Raw genomic sequence first — 25,780 nt, 5'->3', positions numbered from 1 at the left:
CTCCCTCTCAACCATAGCTTGGAGTGGTCATGTCCTCACTTTATACACAGACCATCCAACATCTCTGGCCTCCATGGACAGCCACACTTATGCGACACATAATTTAAAATAAAAGAAATATTTTTTTAGGAGGAATAAGATCAGTGCCTTACTCAACCATCGTCACAGAAGCTTCCTCCTGCAGCAGATGCGAACAAATACAGAGAACTTGGAATACTCAGCCCTAAATGGGATGTCTCCATCAACTCCCTCCCCTCAAGGCTTGGGAATCCCCAGGGAAGAAGAGGCAGAAAAAAATATAAAAGCCAGAGGGGTTGGAGGACACCAAGAAAACAAACCCCTCAACTCAGCATGATCAAAGCTCTTATGAACTCACAGAGATTGAGACAGCATGTATAGGGCCTGCTCAGGTCTGCACCAGGTCCTCTGTGTATACATTATGGCTTCCTGTTTAGTGTTTTTATGGGATTCCTGAGTATGTGAATGATTAGGTCTCTGATTCTTGTGCCTTCTCTTGGGTTCTTTTCCTTCTATTGGTTTATCTTGTCCGACTCTGATAGAATAGCATTTGTTTTATCTTATATTTTATTTTGTTGTATTTTATTATTATCCTTAATGAGAGATAGAAAAGAAGTGGAACTGGATGAGAGGGAAGGTGGGGAGGAACTAGGAGAAGCAAAGGCAAAAGAAACTAATCAGGCTATATTATGTGAGATATAATCTATTGTCTATACAGGAAAAAAAGAAAAAGGACACTAGAAGTTAATGAGGCTTGTAAAGAACAAGGGCATGAGTGTGGGAAAGGGACTAGCAGGAAGGAGTGGGGTAATAAGAGTGAAGTTATAGCAGAGGGATACAGAATGCCAGTAACCAGAATGCACTTTATCCATTGTTAAAGTGTCAAAGAACACATTTAACACAAGTTATTCAAATGATGTTATAATCCTGTCCTGTATAGGATATAAAACGTCAGGGTACTAGTAAAAGGAAAGCATTGGCCTTCCATCCTGGCTGCCTGGATTGCAAAATAAATGATTTTCTGTAAAGGGCCAACGAGTTTACACAGGTATTACACTTGCAAAATTTACCATTAATTTATGCAAAAGGTCTACTCAAAGCTTAAGTGTGGTAAGTTTATCTGATACAACCAGCAACTTCCAGTGAAGTCAAGTCTATACTATAATGTATGATAAATACATGTGATTCTCTATTTTTAGCTGAGTAAGACATTTCTATGGCTTTCACATAGTGATGGTGAATAATGTCTTATTTACTTTCTTTAGTTGAACTGTCTTTCATATAGTATGGATAGTATAATGAAGAGTGCCTTAAAGTTTTTCTATGAGAACTAGCAAACGAAACCAAGTATTAACACAAACCGTGTGTCCATTGATTTAGTGTGAGTGGGCAAGAGGAAAAAAGGGTGGAAGACTGGGAAGGGGATAGAGGACAAGGAGAAAAGGAAGAAAATCAGGAAGTGGAGGGAGGGGGAAACACCCAAAACTCCCCATGTTACTCCTTCACTGTAAGTAGGAGACCAGCTCCCACATTTTTACAACAGGGAACTCTTGTGGAGAGAAGAATAAGAGATTGAGGTAGAAGGCTAGAGGGGAGAGAAACAGAAACACAGGATAGCCTCGGGAGGACCTGGATCATTATCCACCAGCCCTTTCTGTCTCTTAGAAAGGGCTATTTATAGTAATGCCAAGGGGTGGAGCAAAGACCTCCCCATAGCTCAGCCAAATGTAGACCTTTCCAATCATCTAGAAACCATGCACATGGTCAAGCACTCCTCTAATGCAGCTCTGCTAGGTAAAGCAAGCTCAGATCTCACTAGGAAACCTTTGTGGGCCTCCACAACTTTATAACCAATATCCTGAAACCCCAGCACCCAGTGGTTTCCTTCTTAAGTTTCTTTTCTAGGATTGTCATATAAATGGAATTTTGCACAATGTAGCCTTTCATTCAACAAACTGCAGTGTTAGAGATTCAGTGACACAATCACATAATCAACAGGTAGTTCCTTTTTTTTTTAATCAAAGAGTACATACCGTGCATGGAGTACAACAATCCACTTATCTATTTTGCCAGCTGAGAGAAGCGGCTTGTTGCCATTTTGGGTGACTACTGCTAAGAACGGTGCTATAAACATTTGTGTACTGGGTTGTTTTATTGTTAAGTTTCTAAAGCAGGGTCTCAAAACCATGGATAAGTGTCTGACTGTGAGCTACAGCCCTAGCAACCAAGTTTCGGTGAACCTAAGCTTTCATTTCCCTTGGCAGATACCTAGAAGTAGGACTGGTGAGTCATATGGTAAATACAGGTAATTGCACAAGAAACTGCCAAAAGGTGTTCTGCTCAGTGGAAGTATTGCTTTTGCTCTCCCACCCTCCAGCAATGAATGGATGTTCTAGTTGTTCTGCATAGCTGCCAGTTTTGTTTTGCATTTTACACAATCCAATAATGTAACTTGTGTTTTCTAAAAGAACTTTATTCCCAGGACATTCTTAGGGTCATAACAAAATTGACCAGAAAATAGAGAAACTTCCCCTTTGACTCCTGCCATATATATAATCTCTCCCATTATTAATGGCCATTATGGTCTTATTTTCTTTTATCAATCTAAGTCACATATGGTTTTTAGAGATAAGGTTTCTCTGTGTAACAGCTCTGGCCGTCCTGAAACTCGCTTTGTAGCCCAGGCTGTCCTCAAACTAACAGAGATCCACCTGTCTCTGCCTCCAGAGTGCTAGTACTAAAGGCATTTGCCAACATTGCCTGGCAATATATTTATTTTTGTTTTGTGTTTGATGTTTTGTCTGCACGTATGCCTGGGCACCATGTGCATGCAGTGCCCCAAGACACCCAAGAAGGGAGATGGATCCCCTAGAACAAGAATTATAGATGGCTCTGAGCTGTCATGTGAGTGCTGGGAATCAAACCTGGGTACCCTAGAAGAGGCAGCAGTGCTCTTAACTGCTAAGCCACCTCTGTCTAACCCCCTTTTAGGGCTTTTAATTAGCAAGTTTTTAAGTAATTTGTTATCACAAACAAGCAGAAGCCTTAATACAGCCATCTCAAATTTGTTGAACTGCTAAGAACAAAATAAATTCTGCAATACCTCAAATGCATACTTGCTATATTTGTATATATACTCTCTCTATATACCTATATAGAGAGAGTTTCTTCAGCTGCAATTACACAGGTAATGTGCACATGATCCTATAAACAATCTCACTTCCTGTAGTAAACACTAATGAAACTCATTGGGTCACTTAAAAAACACAGGAAAGACCTCTGGTTGGGGATTTAGCTCAGTGGTAGAGCGCTTGCCTAGCAAGATCAAGGCCCTGGGTTCGATCCTCAGCTCAAAAAAAAAAAAAAAAGCCCACCTCTTAGCCGGCCAGTGGTGGCACACAACTGTGAGTTTGAGGCTAGCCTGGTCTACAAAGCGAGTTCCAGAACAGCCTCCAAAGCTACAGAGAAACTTTCTTGAAAAACAAACAACCCACAGGAGAGGAAAAGGGATTCATCTGCAACAGTAGGAGGGGGGCAAGAAAGAATAATGGGGGTCTGATCCAATGCATTACAATACAGGTATGAAACTCATAATGAAGCCCTTTTGTATAATAAATGTATGCTAATTAACATAAAAGACAAAAAATATACAGAACAGGCATACAATGGGAGGGTAAGCTTTATTTTTAAAAAAAGAGCTCACCATTTTCCATGCCATTCATGAGGTAGGAGGACTTGCCAAGTGAAATAAGCTAATCATAGAAAAGAAAATATCCCATAATCTTGCTTGTATGTGAAATAAACAAAACTGAATGTACAGAGATAGACAGGGAAACAGTAGTTCCTAAGGATGGCTGATAGGGAGGAGAAAGTCAGAGGATGCAAAGTAACAAAACACAGGAAAGTTATAGCATGAACAAGTCTAGAGTCACTGGAAAACATGAGAACTCCAGTAACGCATTTGTCTTGAATGTGCATTTGTTCCACTATGGTAACCTTTTAGCAAGTCACATGTGTATTCCACAGGGGGGAAAAAACTATTTTAAAAAAATCAATGTTAGGCATACCCTATCCCAGCACTTGGTAGGCAGAGGCAGGAGGATCTTTGTGTTTGAGGCCTGCCTGGTCTAGAGAGAAAGTTTCAGGACAGCTAGAGAAACCCTGAGTGGCATGAATTAATCCAAATTGTTACTAACAATAATGTTTAATATTTTGGGTATTACAAATGCATGTTCAGGGTGGAAGAGCCTAGCATGCGCATGGTGTTCAACCTCTAACACTGAAAAAAAAAAGTACAAATTCATCATGATTTACAGGGACAGTGTTCTGTCCAGAATCCACTCCTGAGTTATGTGGTTTGGTAGTTGCCTTAAACCTGGGACAAATGGCTGAGGTGCCTATTTAGCATATCAAAGTGGACCTGGCAGCTGGGTACTCCCTGCACCCCTCAGCCCCGACCTGTAACAGGCCCCTCCTGGTGGTATAACCCACCACTATCCCAAACTCTCTAGCCCAGGTGGCTGGGCTGCTCTTCCCCAAGCAGTCCAGACATTTTGGTTACCCACTGTCTATGTATTTTGTGCCTCCTGGCTGCTGCACCTGGCTCCCCTCTCTCCCTTCTCCCTGTCGTTTCCAGGGCCCCGACCCATCTCCTCAGGATCATGACCACTCTGGACTCTCCCAGATGTCCCTGTCCCTGCCTCTACCTATACTCTCCATTTTATCTACAAGAAACCTCCTACACCATACCCAGGAGCAGTCTGAAGCAGTCATGTCCTTTCTTTTTCCTTTTGATTTCTTTTTTTCCTTCACAAAGTACCAACATGAACTTTATCATCTCATTTCACAAAACTTAAATCAGCTGAAATCTTTAGAAAAGATGCCTGAGCGAAGTTAAAGATGAGCCTGACCTAGAAGAAAGCGATTTTCCCCATTTTTGATCAGCAGTTTTCACAGAGCCACTTCCTGCCTTTAGTTAGTATGCTTTAAAGGCTTTAAAGGATGGCTCACTTCACTCCCTTTTTTGTCTTGCAGGCAATCAGACCCAGAGTCCCAGAGCCCAGCCCTAGGGTGGATACTTGGAATTCTAAAACTTGGGGGGGGGTGATAAAGCTACAACTAAATTTCAAATGCTGTTCTACTGTATTCTATGAAATATTTGAAGTATTTTTTGTTTTTATTTTTTTGAGGCAGAGTTACCTTCTGTAGCCCAGATAGGACTAATAATTATAATAATCATAATGCTCCCACCTCAGCCTCCATAGTGCTGGAAATACAGACATGTCCTACAAAGCCTGGATTGAAATACATGTGTAAAGTGCTTTTGTACTGTGACTTTTCTTTCCATATTTGATGAATACTACAATACATATACATGCATACGTACACATAGACAAATATACACACGATAAACGAACAACTTCTAGTTAAGAACTAATTCTTCATAATGTTTTCTCACTGCTGACACTTCCCTTTGAAAGTGATGTGGCGTTATTGTCATACAAGTATTTTATGTACTTGGTTAGAGTTACTGCAAGATATTTTATATTATTTGTGACTATTGTGTTGATTTCTTTCTCAGACCACTTGTCATTTGTGTATAGGAGGGCTACTGGTTTTTGTGAAGTTAGTCGTGTATCCACCCACTTCACTGAGGTGGTTATCAGCTGTAGGAGTTCCCTGGTAGAATTTTTGGAATCACTTATGTATACTGTCATGTCATCTGCAAATAAAGATACTTTGGCTTTTTCCTTTCCAATTTGTATCCCCTTGATCTCCTCTTGTTGTCTTCTTATTATAACTAGAATTTTAAGTACTATATTGAATAGATATGGAGAGAGTAGACAGCCTTGTCTTGTCCCTGATTTTAGTGGAATTACTTTGAATTTCTCTCCATTTAGTTTGATGTTGGCTGTTGGCCTATTGTAGATTGCCTTTATTATGTTTAGGTATGAGCCTGGTATCCCTGATCTCTCCAAGACTTTTATCATGAAAGGGTGTTGGAATCTTTAATGGGTTTTTTTTAGCATCTAATGAGATGATCATGTGGTTTTCTCTTACAGTTCATTTATATGGTGGATTAGATTTTCATATGCTGAACCACCCTTGCATCTCTGGGATGAAGACTACTTGACTATGGTGGATGGTTTTTTTGATGTATTCTTGGATTCAGCTTGCCAGTATTTTATTGAGTATTTTTGCATCAATGTTCATGAGGGAGATTAGTGTATAATTCTATTTCTTTGTTGAATCTTTGTGTAGTCTGGGTATCAGATGACTGTGGCCTCATAAAATGACACTGCCTGGATAGCAAGGAACCAGAAGCTGGATAGCCCAGAGACCTAGGAGAGAACCAAACATGACTGGCAAGAAAAAAGTCAGTGAAATGATTCCTAATGATATTCTGCTATACTCATAGACCAGTGCCTTGTCCAGTCGTCATCAGAAATACTCCACCCAGCAACTGATGGGAGCAGATGCAGAGACCCACAGCCAAAGATAGGCAGAGCTAGGGGAACAGTGAGGAAATGGGGTAAGACCTGTAGGAGCCAGAGGGGTCAAAGACGCCACAAGAATACAGTTCACAATATCAACTAAGTAGCGCTCATAGGAGCTCACAGAGACTGAATTGACAATCAGGGAGCCTATACGAGTCTGAGCTAGGTCCTCTACATATATGTTATGGTACAGCTTGGTGTTTTTGTGGGACACCTAACAGTGGGAGTAGGGGTGTCTCTGACTCTTTTGCCTGCTCTTGGGACCATTTTCCTCCTATTGGGTTGCCTCATCCAGCCTTGATATGAGAGTATGTGCCTAGTTTTATTGTAACTTGTTATGCCATGTCTGGTTTATATCTCTAGGAAGCCCACTCTTTTCTGAAGGGAAACAGAGGAGGAGTGGATCTGGGGGAGAGAGGAGATGGGGTGGAAGGGAGTAGGAGGAGTTGGGGGCGGGGACTGAGGTTGGGACATAATATATGAGAAAAGAACAAAAGAAAGCAAGGAAGGGAGGGAGGGAGGGAGGAAGAAAGGAAGGGAGGAAGGGAGGAAGGGAGGGAGGGAGGGAGAAGAAAAGAAAGCAACATGACTTGGGGCTAGAGAGATAGCTCAGCAATTAGGAGTACTTGCTACTTTTATGGAGGACCTTAACTTGCTTCCAGAACCCATATCATGTAGCTCACAACTAACTTTTAACTCCCTTTCCAGAGGATCCAAAGCCCACTTTTGGCCTCCACAGACACTGTATACACAGGGTAGAGGTACAAACACTTTCACATAATTTTAAAAAATAAATACAATTGAAAGTAATGTGACAATGGGAGTTGAAGTTATAGCTCAGTGGTTAAAAGCACTGACTGTTTTTCCCAAGGACCCAAGTCAATTCCCAGTACCCATATGGCAGCTCACAACTGTAACTCCAGTTGCAGAGGATTGGACACCATCATACAGATATACATGAAGGCAAAGCACCAAAATACACAAAATAAAATAAAGAAACCAGTTTTTTTAAAAAAGAAAGTGTGACTGTGAATATAAGAAAGTCAGCCAAGTGGTGGTGCACATCTTTAAACCCAGGACATGGGAGGCAGAGGCAGGCAGATCTCTGAGTCTGTGGCCAGCGTGGTAAGAAACTCTCTCTTGAAAAAGTGAAAATAACAAAGAAAGAAATTCAGCCAGGTGGTTGTGCCACATGCCTTTAGTCCCAGCATTGGGAAATCAGGAAGTAGAGGCAGGCAGATCTCTGAGTTTGGGGCCAGCCTGGTCTACAGAGTGAGTTCCAGGACAGCTAGGGCTACACAGAGAAACCCTGTCTAAAAAAAAAAAAAAAAAAAAAAAGGAAAAAAAAAGAAAGAAACGGGGGCTGGAGAGATGGCTCAGTGGTTAAGAGCACTGGCTGCTCTTCCAGAGGTCCTGAGTTCAAATCCCAGCAACCACATGGGGGCTCACAACAATCTATAGCGGAATCTGTTGCCCTCTTCTGAAATAAAGGTGTAGGGGGGGGCAAGAAAGATAGCTGGGCAGTGGTGGCACACACCTTTAATCCCAGCACTCGGGAGGCAGAGGCAGGCAGATCTCTGTGACTTCAAGGCCAGTCTGGGCTACAGAGTAAATTCCAGGAAAGGTGCAAAGCTACACAGAGAAACCCTGTCTCGGAAAAAAATAAAAAATAAAAAATAAAACAAGAAAGAAGTTCAATTTGGACATATAGGCAGAGAGAAAGATAAACTGATTAAAACACAGACTGTGTAAGTTTAACAGTAGCCGTCCCTCCACAGTCTCTCACTCCAAAATCCCCAGTGGATACCTGAAGGCACAGACCATAACAAACCCTAAGTGTACCATGTTTTTTCCAATACACAAACCCTAAGTGTACCATGTTTTTTCCCAGACACAAACCCTAAGTGTACCATGTTTTTTCCCATACATCAACCCTAAGTGTACCATGTTTTTTCCCATACACAAACCCTAATGTGTACCTTGGTTTTTCCCATAGACACAAATTTAATGGCTTTCCCAACTTAAGTAAGCATTTATCATGCACTGTGAGGTGATGTTTAAAATTTAAGAGGAAGGGCTAGGGAGAGTACAGGCTGCTCTTCCAAAAGTCCTAAGTTCAATTCCCAGCACCCCATATGGTGGCTCACAACCATCTATAACTGTAGTCTCATGAGATCCAATGTCCTCTTTCTGGTGTGCAGATATAAATACAGACAAAACATCTATATACATAAAATACACAAATTATTCTTTTAAAAAACTAAATAAACTGGGCAGTGGTGGCGCACACCTTTAATCCCAGCACTGGGAGGCAGAGCCAGATGGATCTCTGTGAGTTCAAGGCCAGCCTGGGCTACCAGGAGAGTTCCAGGAAAGGTGCAAAGCTACACAGAGAAACTCTGTCTCGAAAAAACAAAAACAAAAAAACAAAACAAAAAAAATAAATAAAATATAACAGGAAAAGGAGCTAGGTTTTTTCTTTAAAGTTTCACAGAACAAAAAAAAATTCTCTCATAAGGTATTTTAATTTTAAAAATTGTATTTATTTTTCTTTATATGAGCATCATATCTCCTAGAGTTACAGATGGTTGTGAGTCACCATGCAGGTGCTGGGAATCAAACTCAGGTCCTTCGAAGGAGCAGCCAGTACTCTGAACCACTGAGCAGTCTTCTCCAGTCTCTTAATATAGCTCTTAACAAGCTCAAGGGGGTCATTTTCCCCTTGGCAAGCTGAGTTTTCACCTTTCTTATTAAAGGATGCACTTGCAGCTTCGCTCAGCACAAACACATTTGCCACTATTGAATGGGTCTATGTTTATGTAAAATAAGGATTGCTTGATGACTCCCAGGTAAAGACTTACTGCACAAGCCTGAAAACTAGAGTTCAATGCCCCAATCCACGTAGAGGTAGAAGGCCAGAATGTACAGTGAGCTCCTGTCTTAAAAGATTAAAAATTCAAACAATGGTTACAATGGCACATTTCACTTTCACACACACACACACACACACACACACACGCACACATACACACACATACACACATACACACACATACACACACACACATACACACACACACACACACATACACACACACACACACACACACACACACATTTGCCACAATTTTTTCATAAAATGCTATCGTTCATAAAGGAAAAACAGATCAGGGACTAAATGAAGATAGGGCAAAGTAGATAAATCTGAGAAATATTAAGGACTAGACCACAGACTTGGTGATTTACTGAATGTGCGCATGAGTATTTTAAAAAGTTATATCCATTTTCTTGCTCTATGTAAGTGAATAAACACACACACGCACGCGTGCATAAATGTAATAAAAATGGAGTTTTTGCCAGGCAGTGGTGGCATGTGCCTTTAATCCCAGGACTTGGTAGGCAGAGGTAGAAGGATCTCTGTGTTCTAGACCAGCCTGGTCTACAAAACAAGTTCCAGGACATCCAGATATACACACAAAAACCCTGTCTAGAAAAACAAAAAAACAAAACAAGAATTCAGAGTTCTAGGGTAGAACCATACACAACTGGCAAAACAAAACAAACAAAAATGATGAAATGTTTCCAAATGAGGTTGTGCTATACTTATAGATAGATGCTGTGGGGGGCCCAAAACAGCCTGACCACACAGCTGCCATGACAGGATTAGGGGCCCAGATACAGCTGCCATGACAAGCTTACTGGCAGGCACCTCCTGGTCTCCAGGAAAAGTCATAAGCTGGCACCCAGGGAGGGCTAGCATCTGAGGGGAATTATCTGACATTCCCAACATTCCAACCATTAGGTAAGATTGCCAGAAGTCCCCGAGCCTAGCACACACATATTTATTTCCCTTTTACAGATACTCCTAGACAAATGTCAGCCAATCAGGGTCCTGAACCCTGGAAATCCCCTCACCCCAACCTCTGCTATGATAAAAACCCTACCCTGCCTAGGCTCGGGGCTCTCTGCTTTCATCACTGCTTGGGACAGATGGAGAATCCAAGCTCAAGCTTGAAATAAAGGCTCTTTGCTTTTACATACAGGATTCAGTCTCCATGGTGATCTTTTGTGGTCCCCTCGATCTGGACATAACAGACACATAGTTTAGTTGTCATCAGAGAGGCTGACTCTGGCAGCTAATTGAACCAGATGCAGAGACCCACAGCCAAACATTAGGTGGATAGAGAATTCTGGTTGGAGATCTCCATCCAGTCCCTCCCCTCAAAACTCAGGGAACCCCAAGGAAGAGGAGAATGAAGCCAGAGGGGTCAAGGACATGGGGAGAACACAGTCCACAGAATCAACAAAGCAGAGCTCATAAGGGTTCATAGAGATTGAACCAGCAATAACAGAGCATGCATGGGTCTGCAGTAGACCCTCTGAATACATGCTGTGATTTTTATAGCTTGGTGTTCTTGTGGGACTGATAACAGCGGGAGTTGGGGTGTCTCTGGGTCTTTTGCCTGCTTTTGGGACCACTTGCCTCCTACTGGGTTGCCTAGTCCAGCCTTGATAGGAGGGTTCATGCCTGTTCTTATTGTATCTTGTTATGTCATGTTTGGTTGATATTACTTCAAGGACTATCCTTTTCTGAAGGGAAATGGAGGAGGAGGTGAATCTGGAGAAGAGGAGGGAGGGGAAGCTTTGGGTCAGGATATACTATATGAGAGAAGAATAAATAAAATTTTTTTTAAAGCCTTGCAACTTTCTAGATAGATGGGGTGGCATTATTAACTTTAACTTACAGAATAAAGAAACAAAAGCTAAGAAATATCAATTAATTTGCCCAAGGTCACAGTGTGTTAGCAGAACTGAAAAACTCCAGACTCAGCTGAAATTCAGTGCACATTCCACTACTATACAACATATCCAAAGTGTATATTAGTTCACCCATTCACCACACACTGTCTACAAAGTGTTTCATATACAATTATTTTACTTGATATTCATAACCTATATGTTAGACAGAGCAGATACTGTCATTTACTAATGAGTACACACTAAATAGAGCAAGAAAACTGGCATAATTTCTTGAAATACAGAAACCCCTAAAGTTTATTTGTTGGGTTAAACAGGAATCTTAACTACAAAGTGAGTTCCAGGATAGCCAGACTGTTACAAAGAGAAACCCTGTCTCAAAAAAAAAAAAAAAAAGAAAGAAAGAAAGAAAGAAAAGAAAACAAGACAAAACAAAACAGAACCTTAAGATGGGAAATGAAAAGATTCAAATTGTGAACTTGGCAGGACTCTTCTGTACACAGTAGGGAATGGACTGAAGGGTGAAGAATGGCATAATTCCATGTCCTGTGGGTTCATGCAGCACAACAGCCTGAGATGAAATAAAGTAGGGTGTCTCAAACTTGCAGATCAGGATCTACTGGCACATCTAGAAACCTCCACTCCTGACACTCCAAACTGGTTCCAAAATGTCTTCTCCTCTCTGATATATCTATCCCCTTCCTGTTGCATAGATGAGATTCTCAGTGAGATAAAATAAGGAAGCAAGCAACTCCCTCTCAGGATTACACTAGCAGAGCCTGCCCTGACCTCAGGATTCTAAAATTAAAAAGGAGCTAGGTTGGGCTAGCAAGATGGTACTCAAGTAAGGGCACTTCTCACCAAGCCTGATGACCTAAATTTGACCCCAGGGTCTTCTAAGTTGTTCTCTGACCTTCACATGCACAACATGGCACATACCCACATACAAATATTTTTAAATTTTCTTAAACAAGTTGAGTATTTCTCCCTGGTAATCCTTCTTCCTCACATTTCCTTAATAAACCTGTTTACTCTGCTTTTAAAAAACATAAATGAGGAAGCAGCTCTTCCTTATATTAAAGGTGGCTCACAACTATGATCCCAGCACTCAGGAGACTGAGGCAGGAGGATTATTGTGAGTTCTTGGCTAGTCTGGTCTACATAGTGAGTGTGAGGAAAGCCTAGGCTACAGAGTGAGACCTTGTATAAAAAACAAAAACAAAACCAGCCCCAAAGCTACTTTTTTCCATGTGTCTGTAAACCCAGTACTTGGAAGGCAGATTTATAAAAATTAACAAAAGTTCAAGACCAGCTTGGACTACATAGCAAATCAGAGTTACATAGGGAGACCCTGTCTCAAAAGATAAAAATCAAAGAATTAAAATGTTAAAGATAGAGATCATCCAAACAAAAAATTGGACTGCAACAAAGTGATCTAATATGATCATTTCTACCTGTTTAGTGGGGGGGGGGGGGAAAGGACTAAAAAGTGCCAGGACAATAGTACCAAACCTTCCTAGAACATGATAACATATCAAATCCAAAGATAAAAAGAGAGAGAATACAAGTCATAACAGGCATTCATGTGGCAATCCACTCATGCTGTAAACCAAACTAAGGGGAAACAAATAGAGGTTACAAGCAGTTCCTTCTTCAGAAACCTCTACCCAAGTTGTGTTTAGGAACATCAGAAAACCAAGACACAACTGGTCTGGCCAGATGCTTCAATTATGAAGATAATCTAAAATTTACCACATGCTTCAGATGCAGAACATAATCTGCATTTCCAGAGCTGTGGGTGTATCTCAGTGGCAGACAGCTGGTCTAGCTTGAGTAAGTGCCTGGGCTCCATCCCCTGAGACACAAAGATTTACAAGATAAAACAACTACTGGTAGGTTTCAAATGGATGGGTCAAGTAGTTGCTTCCCTTAGTATTTGGGAAAGGGAAACATATTATTGCAGAATCACAGTCAGAAACCAAAGCTAGGGCTGGGTGCAGTGACACACACCTGTAATCCTAGCACTTGGAGTACAGCAAACTCAAGGCCATACTGGGCTACATGTAAAGTTTGAGGACACCCTGAACTATACAGGGAGTTTGAGGTCAGCCTCAGCTATATAAAGAGATCCTCCCTCAGAAAACAAAAAAACAAACAAACAAACAAACAAACAAAAAAACACACAAGGCTAGTGCTAGTGCTAGAGATTTGTTGGTAGAGCCCTTGCCTAGCCTGTGTGAAGCCTTGGCTTCAGTTTCTACCAGTGTATGAAACAGACATGGTGACACATGCCTGCTCTTCAGCACTCAGGTAGTGGAAGCAGAAGCATTAGGAGCTCACTGTCATCTTCAGCTACATAGCTAGTTTGAAACCAACAGGAATTCATGAGACTCTGGCTCTAGAAAAACAGAAAGGAACAAGGCAGGCAGACAGACTAATCAAATGCACTGTTTTGCCTGAAGATGTTGGGCACCCTAACAACTATCACACAGCATAGCTTTCTCTTTCCCCACCTAACTTCCTTCTGTCTATCCTGATCTCTAAGACAGCTCACCAGCACTTCATGTACATACTGATTAGCCTGTCTAATGCCACTTGGTCCTAGGGTTAATGACCCCAGTCACTTGATACAAATATGTCTATGAAGCTGTATCCTTGAGAAAACTCACAACAAAATTCTAAACTTAGAAGCCAGGCAGTGGCACACACCTTTAATCCCAAGCACTCAGGAGGCAGAACCAGGCAGATCTCTGTGAGTTCGAGGCCAGCCTGGTCTACAGAGTGAGATCCAAGATAGGCACCAAAACTACACAGAGAAACACTGTCTTGAAAAACAACCAAAAAAAAAGTCCAGATAGATAAGATTGTCCATTGTGTTCACTAGCATACCCCTAGTGAGTAGGGTGGCTAGTTGGTAAATCATTGTTGAGTAATTAAAGGAACTGAAGTCCCACCTACACTAGGAATAGGCATGCCAAACACACCTTCCTACTCACTTTCTTTTGTAATATCAAAAACCTACTTCCTAGCATAGGGATGTACTGCATGAGATCCCATCTACAGCAACTTTGGGAGAATAGTTATTTGTGCATGTTAGGTTAGAGATGGCCAAGCCTCTTTGCTTGCTGACATTTTCTATTTCAAAACTTCTTAAGCAGAACTGTGACTGAGCATCTGGCAATTAGGGAAAGCATCTGGAAAATCTCTATGCCGCAGAGTCTGTGGCTGCTGATTACACACACAAGCATATTGTTACAGGTTTTCTTGGTAGGGAAGTAGAATGACTGCATCATGGTGATTTCATCTGCTAGTTGGCATGAGTTCCAAGATGCATGTTCAAACAGTGAGTGTACTGTTGGCTTCTGGGCCCTCCCAATACCAGTTTCCCCTTTTCTGTTGCATAAAGTAGAAATTAATTATTGCTTGTGGGTATTGATTAGTATCGAGCTCCTATAGTCTACTAATTTGATAGTAGAGCAGAACTATAATTTATAATTTTACTACATAGGTTGCTAAAATTACTTTTATAGTAAATATTATATTAAAATAATAATAGTAACTGAAATTTATTGCATGTTTACTACTTGCCAAGCATTGTTCTTTTTTGTTTGTTTGTTTTTTGTTTTTCCAAGACAGGGTTTCTCTGTGTAATAGTCCTGGCTGTCCTGCAACTCGCTCTGTAGACCAGGTTGGCCTCGAACTGAGAGATCCGCATGCCTGTCTCCAGAGTGCTGAGATTAAAGGCGTGAGTTGCCACCACCTGGCACCAGACATTGTTCTTTAAGCATTATAAGTGTCAACTCACTAGGAGGTAGGTACTGTTATTATCCCCACTTTACAACTGTGAAGAAGGGTGAGGATATGCCCTATTACCTATACCAAGAGCAAGCAGAGGACCCAGGATTCCAACCTAGATAGTTTAGGACCAGAGTCCCCAGCCACTTTTAACCCTATGTTACATTGCCTCTCTCAAACAACACAACATTGTAATGCAACAGTTAACTTAAGGTGCTTAAAATAGCAAGACAATAATATATTCACTGGATCCAAGAAATGTAACTGGGAATGTTGTGATCCGTACCTGTGTAAGTTCTACTGTATTTTCTTTTAGAACACTTCAGTTCTACACATTATTATAAATAGTGAATTATGGCCAGGTGTACTATAAAGGTAGGAAAATATGTTGATGGTGCTGGCACATGCCTTTTTGGGGGGTGTTTTTTGGTTTGGTTTGGTGTTGAGATAGTCTCATAGCCCATAAGATGGCCTCCAACTTGCTACAACCTGGGACTGAACTCTTGATCCTCTTGCTTGTACCTCCCAATGCTAGTATTATAGGAATGCACAAGCACTCTTGGTTTACCTGTGTATTTTCGAATCATACTTCCTAGCCTGTAAACCACCCTAGATTATATAGTAAGACTGTGTCAATAAAAATAAATAAATCTTAAGTGGGCATAGTGGAGGGTATCTGTAATCACAGGTACTTGGGAGGCTGAAGAGGGAAAATTGCTTGAACTGAAGTTTGGGACAAGCCTAAGCAACACAGCAAAACTATTATTTCAAAATAACAATGGCAACAGAATTACAATTCCTTTGTTACTTAAGAGCATAGGCTTTGAAGCCAAGATTGAGTGCTTTTAAATCCCAATTTATCCACATGCTATGTCTGGGAATAGAATCTGCCCCTATGACATTAGCTAGTCTTGGGCTAGGGATTTAGTCCAGTGGTATAGAACTTTCCTGGCATGTACAAAGCCCACAATTCATCCTCAGAACCTAAAAAAATTATCCCTACCAAAGTACAAACAACAGACAAAGTGTGAGATTTCTTTTTAAAACAAAACTATCGTGGTCCCTATCACATATATGCATAAAAATAAGTACTGCAAGTGCATGATGGTACATGCCTGTGATCCCAGCACTGGGGAGGCTAAGGTAGCAGAATTCAAAGTTCAAGGCCAACCCAACCCACACGCTGACACTCTGTCTCAAAAAAATACACAAAAAGTGCTAGGCAGTGGTCACGCCTTTTATCCCAAATCCAGGACAGGCACCAAAACTACACCAAGAAAACCTGTCTCACAAAAAACAAAACAAAACAAAAAAAACAAAAAAAAAGATATGGGAATCTGTGCCAGGCCTGGTGGGGCACACCTTTAATCCCAGCACTTAGGAGGCAGAGGCAGGTAGATCTCTGTGAGTTCAAGGCCAGCCTGGGCTACAGAGTGAGACCCAGGACAGGTTCCAAGAAGCTACACAGAGAAACCTTGTCTCAAAAAAACCAAAAAAAAAAAAAAGGAAGGAAAGGATGGAGGGAGGGAGGAAGGAAGAAAACAGATCTCTTAGCAATCATCACTCAGTGGTCTAAGTATAATGAAAGCACAAAAGGAAGAGGCCACCACTGAATTCAAGGCCATTCTGGGTCCACAGTGAGTTCTAAACTACTGTGGACTACAAAGTGAAATTCATTATCAAAAAAACAAAAGGAAAAAATTCTGAAGACTATGTGGTTTCCGTGACCCAAATTAATAGACCCAGCTAGAAATATAAGTGCTCTAGACTGACAATATTTGAAGATATATGATTGAGATCTAATGTATAAAAACCACTATCAAGATATGTGGCTATAGACATACATACACAGAGAAACCCTGTCTTTGGGGGGAAACATATTGTGGCTATAAATTTGAACTAAAACTTTTGTTGTTGTTTTTTTCGAGACAGGGTTTCTCTGTGTAGCTTTGTGCCTTTCCTGGAACTCACTCTGTAGCCCAGGCTGGCTTTGAACTCACAAAGATCCACCTGTCTCTGCCTCCCAAGTGCTAGGGTGCTGGGATTAAAGGTGTGTGCCACCACCGCCCGGCGGAACTAAAACTTAATAGCCCAATTAACAATGAAATAAGCAGCTAGGAGTGATGGTTCATGGCTGTAATCCCAGCACTGGGGAGGTAGAAGCAGGAGGATTAGGAGTTCTAGGTCAGGCTTGGCTATACTAAACTCAAGCCAGCTTGGACTACAAGCTTTGGACCTATCTCAAAACAAAGAAAATTCAGGTGTGGTAATTCACACCTGCAATCCCAACACTTGGGAGCTGAAGCAGGCTACGTGGTAAGTCCAGGAAACCTAGGCTTGGAGTAAAATCCTTTCTCAAAGGGGGAAAAAAGAGCTACATGGTTAAGAGCTCATACTGCTCTTACACAGGACCAAAGCTCAGTTCCCAGCACCCAAATCTGGAGGCTCACAACCACCTGTAAATCCAGCTCCATGGGAGTCTATGCCTTCTCTGGGCCTCCTCAGAACCTACATACACAAATAAAAATGAAATAATTCGTTTTCATTTTTCAAGACAGTTTCTCTGTATTGCCTAGGCTGTCCTAGAACTTGCTCAGTAGACCAGGCTAGCCTCAAACTCACAGAAATCTGTCTGCCTTTGCCTCCCAAATATTGGGATTAACAGTATGGGCCACTACCACCCGGCAAATAAATATTTTTTAAAAGAGATGTCTAAAGAGATAGGTGCAGTGATGCACACCTTTAATCCCAGCACTTGAGATTATACTATATTTACTAAATTATACCCTAAACTTGTTATTATGTTTACTAATACACACTTGGAACTCTTAACAGCTGAGCCCTTTGTAACTATTGGTTAGCTGTAAGGTCAAGTCTTCCGTGGGCCATGGATTGAAAGCAGGGATTCTCACATGTTAAGCACATGCTCTATGACTGAACTAGATCCAAACCCCTTAGGAGGCACTTTTATGAAACTTTATCACACAAGTGGCTACAGAGTTTGGAGAATTTTCTTTAGAGGAGGCTGTTGACTTTTCAGTTCTTTTTCTCTGTTCTGGTCTTTTGATGGTTTTTCAGGTCTTAATAGAAGCCCTTTCAATTTTTCTTTCTCCTGAGCAGCATGTAGCACATGGCAGATGAAAACCCAAGGAAGCAGAACCCAGCTAGGCATGGTGACTCGGGCCTTTAATCTTAAGTATGTGGGAGGCTGAGAAAAAGGGATTACAAGTTCAAGGCCAGCCACAACAACTTAGTAACTTTCAGGGCAGCTGAGGTTACATAGCGAGACCATCTCAAAAATAACAAAGTGGAGCTGGAGATAGAACTGAGTGGTAGAGCTTTTTTTGTCTTGGATGTGTGATCACTAGCACTACCTACATGTATAAACACATACATGAGTAAATAAAATGTAAATTCTCACTTAAAAAAGAAAGAAAGAGGGTTGGGGATTTAGCTCAGTGGTAGAGCACTTGCCTAGCAAGCATAAGGACCTGGGTTCGATCCTCAGCTTAAAAAAAAAAAAAGAAAGAAAGAAAGAGAAGGGCGAGGGCTCAGTGGGAAAGTGCTTGGCTAGCATGTACCTGAAGACCTGATTCAATACTCACCACCAAAATACGAGAGAGAGAGAACAAATTCTTTTCTTCCCAATGCCAAGAGGCACCAGAGCTCTGCAAACTGTCCACCGGGAGTGGAGAAGGGAAAGGATTACGGCTTTTCCTTCCTTCCCTATCTGCTTTAGTTGTGACATCAATTGCACATGCTGGAGCAGCAGCAATCACAAATGCAAACGCACTGCTTTCATGAACAAAATCAGCAAGTGTAAATAGCCAGGCTAAGACACTATCCCTGCTGTGTGAAGTAACCCATTTAAATGCACTTTCAATTATATGTGTGAAAAACTGCACTTCTACACTAGGTGCAGTAAAATTAGTAACTCTTTACAAATCCTCTAGGCATAGCTGTACAATTCCAAATAATCAGACAACATGCAATGATATTTATATAATCAGCTCAAAATTGGGATATTTTCTCCTCATTTCTATTCAGAAAAGAAGTATTTGTGAAAATCGGTGTGATCTATCATACTTGAACTCACAAATGAGGAAATCAACTTGCTAACAATGCTAGACAACATAGGAACACATTTATGAAACCAGAAACACAACACCTACTCTATAATAACACGCATCCTAAAAAATATTGGTACTTTTCTTGCCATATTACCTGAGTAAGTTAAATCTGCAAGGTTTTTTAAATTTTGTTTCTTTGAGACGAGGTCTTGCTACGTAGCCCAGGCTGGCCTCAAACTCTTTTTTTTTTTTTTTTTTTTTTTAGCTGAGGATCAAACCCAGAGCCCTGTGCTTGCTAGGCAAGCGCTCTACCACTGAGCTAAATCCCCAACCCATAACTTTTTGGGGATTTTTTTTGTTTTCTTTTTTTGAGACAGTGTTTCTCTGTGTAGCTTTATGCCTTTCCTGGAACTCGCTCTGTAGCCCAGGCTGGCCTCGAACTCACAGAGATCTGCCTGCCTCTGCCTCCTGAGTGCTGGGATTAAAGGCATGCACCACCACCACCCGGCCCATCAAACTCTTAATATTCCTACCTAGCATCTCAAGTGCTGGGAATTAGGCATATACCACCATACTCAGAAGTAAGTTCCATCACATTAAGTCAACATACAGACTGAGATCAAGAAGTAAAAGAATTACAATTGTCAGAATGGTAGTTTGAACTGAAATATTCTAGCCATGGTTTATCAGCTACCTGCCTCATTCTTATTTTTACTGAAGTCCTAGGAAATATTCCCCTCTAATAACAAACATTGGTATCTATTATCCCATCCCTTGGAAGATGGAAGTAAGAGAAACAGGAGTTTCTAGGCAACATGAGGCACTGTCTCAAAAAGAACAAAACAATCGGGGTTGTGGATTTAGCTCAGTGGTAGAGCGCTTGCCTAGTAAGCGCAAGGCCCTGGGTTTGGTCCTCAGCTCTGGGAAAATAAAAAAAAATAATAAAAAATAATAAAATTTTTAAAAAAGAAAAAAAACAATCACAGGCTGCTGATAAGGGTGCCTGCCACCCAGCCTGATAACTTGAATTCAATCTCTAGCACCCACATAGTAGATGGAAGACTTGATCCCTCCAAGTTGTCCTCTCACCTCCACATACAGCTGTTGCATACATACAGACATCCACATACAAATGCACATGTACAAAAAAAAAAGGAATAAGTAAAATGTTAAAAAAAATTGCACTTTTCTGACAGGATGTTAATTTAAGCTTAAAAAAAAAAGATACAGTGATATATACAATCCTAACACTCAGGGAGGTATAGTGGAAGATCACTGCCAAACTTAAAGCTAGCCTAATCTAGATAGTAAGCTCCTGGCCATTTAAGGCTTCGTCCAGAAACCCTATCTCAAAAGACAAAAAATGGGACTGGAAAGATGGATCACCATTTACTGAGCCTAGTTCAGGTCCCAGCATCAGTGGCAGGAAGTATCCAGGGTATTAGACACACTCTCCTAGTTTCAAAGGACACAGGGACACGAACACACACAAATAAGTAAATAATTTTTTCCTAAGCATGGGGTTGCATGCCTTTAATCTCAGCACTCAAGAGGCAGAGAGGCAGGTGTATCTCTGTGAGCTCAAGACCAGCTTGGTCTGTACAGTGAGTGAGTTCTAGGACAGCCAAGGCTGCATAATGAGAGACCTGGTCTCAAAAAAAAAAGTTTAAGAATAAAAATACTTGGAAAACCTGGACTATCCCTTTAACAAAGATAGGAAAAGAGGACTTTAGGAGAAAACTCCAAAATACTATTTTCATCTATGCTAGGGACTGTATTAGCTCAGAAAATTTACTTCCTTAACTGGAAAATGAATATATTTTCATTCCCTGTAATGTCAAAATTTTTAATTATTATTTTAATTTGCCAAGCAAATCTGAATATACTATAGTATATCGATAAAAACCAGCTCTAACAAGTAACTTACACTTTTTAGAAAGGGCTGTGTAGCTGGTAGAGCCCTCAGAGGAGTGCAGGTTAGATGTCTTACCTGGATACACTGGAGCTCCCTCCATTTCGTCTCCATCATTGCCTCCTCTCCCTTATCCCAAAACAAATTTTACTGCTTTCACGTGCTTTTTTTTTCAAAGAAAACAGTCTTCTGCATTAAGGAAAAAAGGATGTTCGGCTATCCTTCAGGAAACAATTGTGTTTAACAGTGGCTTGGGGTCACAAAGCAAGATCTTAACCCTGGTTGGAAGAGTTTCTATTACATTAGCAAGATGAGGAGAGAAATCAATTTGAGGAGAAATGCAAGGACTCCTTGAGCGGAAATTGGAACAGCTTCTGGCTTTAAAAAAGGTTTCTTGGGGTTGGGGATTTAGCTCAGTGGTAGAGCGCTTGCCTAGCAAGCACAAGGCCCTGGGTTCGGTCCTCAGCTCTGGCAAAAAAAAAAAAAAAAAGTTTCTTGTGCTAGGCAGTGGTGGCGCACGCCCTTAATCCCAGCACTCAGAAAGCACAGCCAGGCCGATCTTTGTGAGTTGGAGGCCAGCCTGGTCTACAGAACGAGATCCAGGACAGGAACCAAAACTACACAGAGAAACCTTGTCTCAGAAAAAATAAATAAATATATTTGGGGGGACGCGGTTTGAGACAGGGTTTCTGTGTAGACCAGGCTTGCTCAAAGGTGTTTGCCACCACACCCAAGAGCCAATACTTTTTTTAAGTCATTGCAAATGAAGGCACAATAATCAGAATTTAAAAACTGATTGAGGCTCAACAAAGAAACATAACACAAACCATGCCTACCTACTTTTGTGTCTTTTAAATTTCAGGTTATATTACCATTAAGCTCATACATTCACTATGTTTGTGATTTCTTTTTTTCTACATATAGGCTTTTTGTAGATTAACAATTAATTCTATATGACTATCCTTCATGACTTTTTTTGTATTTTAACTTTTTCTTTTCTTTTTGGTTTTTTGAGACAAGGTTTCTCTGTGTAGCTTTGGTGCCTGTCCTGGATCTCGCTTTGTAGACCAGGCTAGCCTGGAACTCAGGGATCTTGCCTGGCTCTGCCTCCTGAGTGCTGGGATTAAAGGCAAAGGCGTGTGCCACCGCCAAATGGTGTATTTTAACTTTTTTCAAGGTTCCAGGGATAGAACCCACAGCCTTGCCCATGAAAAGGTAACACTCTACCTTAGTCTTTTTTTCCCCTTGAAATCTTGAAAGGGTGGTTGTTAGAAATAGGCACATTGGTGTACAGTGTGATCTTACCAGTATTTTTGTGCCTGGACTATTCCATTCCTACAGAGCTAAGTCCTATCTACTTTTCCAGACCCAGATCAAATGCTGCTTTCCATACACCCTTATAACACTTCCTGGTTGTAATATATGTTACTGAGATTTTAAGTGACTAGGTGATTGTGTGTTTCTTTCCTACTTCACTGTGGGACACTCAAGTATGATAATAAAACTTTCATGTGACTACCATAGATGCAGGAAAGTTTGAAATTGAAACACTAAAATCTCTGTTCAAAATAACCTTTCATTAAGAGGGATGGTATAAACAACCTAAGTTGTTTATCCAATTAGTGGGGCTGCTAGAATCCAAGGTCTTCCTTGCTGAATTCTACTCAATTGAGTCCAGGAACTGTCTCAATCTGGAATTGCCCCATCCCTCACACCTCAGTATCACCTAATTCAATGTTCTGCACACACTGTCTCAATACAAAGCCCTATTACTAAATAATGAGACTATAATTAAAACAAAGTTCAGATCCTAGAAAAAAATATTGGCTTGTAAAAGCATGAATGTTGTCTGAGTTTAAAATAACCTTGGCATCACAACAAAAATTGTCAAAAGTAAGATGCAGCCCAGCATGTGGTAGGCACTGAATTCAACCCCCAGCACTGAGAAAGGGGAGGAAGAGGAAAATCGAAAAATGGACAGAGGAAGAGGCTCCGAAAGGCGTCTCAGGGTGGGACAGAGATGGCTCTAACTTTACTAGAAATGGAGTACAAAAAGACAAAACGAAGGAGTGTCGAGTCTCCTTTTAGCTTAATGCTCCCAGAACGTGACAAGAAGCTAAATGCCCGTTTTCGAAACATTTAGTCAGTGATGGTGGTTTCAGAACCTCAGTATCTAAAGTAGGTAGAAAGAGATGTCACTAAACAACGATCCCAGTTCACAAGAAGTGTCCTGGACGGGCAGACCTTCTAGTGTCCACAATTAACTAACACAGGCCACAGATGACCAGAATATTCTCTCCAGAAGAGCACAACAAAGTGACATAAATCAGGACCCAACCTCCTTTCTCTGTCCTGGTTGGGAGGGTGAAACCTAAGTGTGGTTAAATATGTGAGTTGTGAAGTTTAGAGACTGCCCCAGCTTAGAGTGGTGACCTTCTCACCACCTAGAGTGAACAGTAAACCAACTGACAAGACGGCCCCTCCAATGAAGTCGCCGACGGGGAGCCGCTGTGGGACTCACCTGGGTTTCCAGGGCTGGGGTTCGAGCTCCGGCACTCCGCAGGGACGTAGCGATCTGGCCGCGCGCAGCCTCGGTGCTCACACACACTGAAGAGTCTAGGCGCCAGCGGCGGCAGCTCCTCCCTCGACGGCTTTCCCAGCCCCAGCCTCCCCAGCCCGCAGCGTTTGCCCCGCCCTCCTCCGCGGCCCCCACTTCCGGGTGATGCGGGAGCCCGGAAGCTGGGCCGCCTGGGGAAAACGGCCCAGGTCACGTGAAAGGGAGCGCGCTCCCTGAGCTCCGTGCGCCCCCTGCTGCCCGCATGCAGCCTCAGCCGAGATGGGTTAGGCGCTTCGAGTGAGTGCCCTTTGGCTTCCACCCCTGGAGCCTAATGCAAACTCAACAAACAGGGGAAAACGTGCTTGAACAATAAGAGCTTGCCAAAAACCTTCTATAGTTCGTCCTTGTCCAGCAAAAAAATATCGTAAACCTGGCAAACTGTGTTTACTTACTAAACTAACTCCAGACGAGAAAAATCATAACCATGAACTAACAATGACATCATGGTTTACCTTGATGCCTCCTGCCTGCACTTCCAGCGCTTGCATGAGGTAAGAGGGTGGTGAGTTGGATCCAGCCTGGGCTACATAGTGAGTTCCTGGCCATACTGGGTATAGAGTAAAACCCTGTCTTAAAAAAAAAAAATTCTCCAGGCTGGAAATAGCCCAGTACTTAAGAGCACTGACTTCCAAAGAACTAATGGCAGCTCACAACCAGTTGTTACTCCAGTTCTAGCGAGTAACAACTCTGATGCCCTCTTCTGGCCTTCTAGGACACTGTCTACATCTGGTGCACAGACGTACAAGCAAGCAGAACACCCATATATACAGAAAAAATAAATCTATCCAAATGACAGATGATAGACTGCTACTATAAACTGTCCTCTAACCCACATACATGCTGTGGTACGTGCTTGCACGCACACACAGGTACAAATACACAGAGATTTTCTTAAAAAAAAAAAATCACACGGGCTGGGCAGTGGTAGTGCGCGCCTTTAAGCCCAGCACTCAGGAGGCAGAGGCAGGTGAATCTCTGTGAGTTCAAGGCTAGCCTGGCATACAGAGTGAGTTCTGGGACAGGCGCCAAAAGCTACACAGAGAAACCTTGTCTCAAAAAAAAAAATCATACAATGGGGTTGGAGGTATAGCTCAGTGGCTGGCAATTCCTTGAGTCGCGTCCCATGCTTACCACCAAACCTACTGACCTGACCTCCATCCGTGATGGAGGGAGAGAACTTCCCCAAGTTGTCCTCTGGTCTTCACACCTGAGCTATATATAATACATACAGCACACCCACATATAAATACATGAAATAAAATAAATTTTTGAATAAAAAGGGGCTAGAGTAATGGCTCAGTGGTTAAGACCACATACTGTTCTTGTAGAGGACCCAAATTCAGCTCCCAACAGCCACAATAAGTAATTCACAACTGCTTGTAACTACAGCTCCAGGGGACCCAACACTGTTTTCTGAACTCGGAGGCCATCCACACCCAAATGTACACATACCCAAGCACATATACACATAATTTTAAAATTAATTTTTTCAAGAAACTAAGGTGACTTTTAAGTGGTCTCCAAAATATCAACAAATTGAGTTATAAGTGCAATATGACAGGTGTTAAACTCAAAGAAATTCACAAAAATATCACTATTCACATAGTTTATACCTTTGGCCACTTGGTACATTTTTCCCAACACAACTGTCATTGAACTATTAAAAATAAAACTCATTCAATGGTAGGAATCAGGAAACCAGCTTTAGAGAAGCAGGGTAGCAAGTCAGTTTCCCCTCTAGTTAATCTAGATATTGATTTTCTGTAACCCTTCCACCTCACTCTGAAATGTCATCTGTGCCTCCATCCTCTCTACTGCCCACAAATGCTCAAGCATATTAATGTTCTTTTCATGATTACTATATTCAACAGCATTACTATATTGTCATAGGAAAATGTCTTCAGTAGGTTTTAGGTTTGCTGTGAGTTCAGTAATTACCTCCAAATTGCTTCAAATGTGACTTTTTTTTTTTTTTTTTTTTGGTTTTTCAAGACGGGGTTTCACTGTGTAGCTTTGCACCTTTCCTGGATCTCACTCTTGTAGCTCAGGTGGGCCTCGAACTCAGAGAGATCCGCCTGCCTCTGCCTCCCGAGTGCTGGGATTAAAGGCGTGT

The 25,780-nt window shown here is 41.6% G+C and overlaps 1 protein-coding gene across 2 annotated transcripts in view; it reads right to left on the bottom strand.

Moving 5' to 3' along the window:
• Positions 1–23,716, bottom strand: part of Atp7a (ATPase copper transporting alpha) — a 112,032-nt gene extending 88,316 nt beyond the window's left edge. For both annotated transcript variants that reach the window (XM_036175051.1, XM_036175052.1), the window contains exon 1: positions 23,572–23,716. The gene's annotated coding sequence lies outside the window, so the exon portion shown is untranslated. The remainder of the gene's footprint in view (positions 1–23,571) is intronic.
• Between the last annotated feature and the right edge of the window lie 2,064 nt (positions 23,717–25,780).

Source organism: Onychomys torridus, chromosome X (assembly GCF_903995425.1).
Source record: "Onychomys torridus chromosome X, mOncTor1.1, whole genome shotgun sequence".
NCBI classification, from domain to species: Eukaryota; Metazoa; Chordata; class Mammalia; order Rodentia; family Cricetidae; genus Onychomys; species Onychomys torridus.
Note: the sequence above shows the minus strand (reverse complement) of the source record. Positions and strands in the feature narration are given on the sequence as shown.